The sequence below is a fragment of the Rhinolophus hipposideros genome, assembly GCF_964194185.1.
Source record: "Rhinolophus hipposideros genome assembly, chromosome: 10".
NCBI classification, from domain to species: Eukaryota; Metazoa; Chordata; class Mammalia; order Chiroptera; family Rhinolophidae; genus Rhinolophus; species Rhinolophus hipposideros.
The window spans coordinates 20,842,659-20,844,193 of NC_138056.1; positions in this window are offsets into that span (position 1 = coordinate 20,842,659).

Below are 1,535 nucleotides of genomic sequence, written 5' to 3' on the forward strand. Positions count from 1 at the left end.
ATATTACTTTTTAATTCTCTGTTACACTTTGCAATGATTGCCCTCATTTTAATAAATTAAAATTAATATTCAGGAGAAAAAATATTAGTTTAAGGGGGCACAGAAGCATCTTGAAAAACCTCAAGAAGACTTTATATCTAGTCTCTCCTGAAGTAAGAGAAATATTTTCTCTGAAGAAAGCACTGAGAGCAACTGCAACTATTGACTGAATTCTGAACAGCGTGGGGTAAAGTGTTTCGCTGTAATATTAGTTGGAAGACAGAGTTTCTATGAAAGTCGAATCAAAGTTCTAAGAATCAGAGAGTCTCTTAAATTAGAGATTTGAAGTGCTGTAATATGAAATAGTTCCCCACATTCATAATGCCAAAAATTCAAAATTCTAGATGCAAGTTACCTTGCATGAAGGAGACCTACATGACATCAATAAACTCATGGTTCTAATTATAATTTGTAAATTTTATTTAATTTGGACCAAATCTTCTAATGTGTAGCAAAAGCCCTCCTCACTGACCTCCCCTTCACCCACTTTCTGTATTAGCAACCAGAACTCTCTGTTCCTCTGTAAAACGTAGGACAGGTGGGTGACCTCACTGTATGCCGGAAGGCTACCACTAGGCTTCCATCCACTCCAGGGCAATGCACTCTGCTGCCCCCACCAGTAGAGATGAATACCCCCCAGTCAGCAGTGTTCATCTACAAACCAATTTTTTTTCCTTCTAAGAGTTTTTTTTTTTTCCATTTCAGCTTTATTGAAGAATAATTGACATATAAAATTGTAGGATGTTTAAAGTATACATTATGGTTATTTGATGTACGTATATACCTCCAAGCCAATTTATGGCAGTTTGCACCTGTTAGCGTCACTGTAATTTAATTAAGGATAGTACAAATTGATGAAATGTGAATTAAATAAGAAAGGGAACTCTTTGGAATCAGACTCATAGATAGATACAGGATATAAACCGATGGTTACCAGAAAGGGGAAGGGCTGGGGGGTGGGTGAAATAGGTGAAGGGGATTAAAAGGTATAAACTTCCAGTTATAAAATAAATAAGTCAAGGGGATGTAATGTACAGCATAGGGAATATCATCAACATTATTGTAAACTTTTAATATTATTATATTAAAATATTATATACAATATAACATTTTTTGTAAACATCAATATTATTGTAAACTTTGTATGGTGTCAGATGGTAACTAGACTAATTGTGTGGGTCATTTCATAATATATATAAATATCAAATTACTATGATATACACCTGAAACTAATAGAATATTTATTGTATGTCAAGTATACATCAGGAAGGACGGAAGGAAGGAAGGAAGGAAGGAAGGAAGGAAGGAAGGAAGGAAGGAAGGAAGGAAGGAAGGAAGGAAGGAGAGAAAGGAAAAGAGGGAGGGAAGGAGGCAGGGAGGGAGGAAGGAAGGAAAGGAATGCTGTCCCTAGGAAAATATAAGTCAAATCTTTTGGAAATTTTGATAAAATGGAGTCACAAAAAAAACTTACTGATAAGTAAGATGTACTAGAAAGC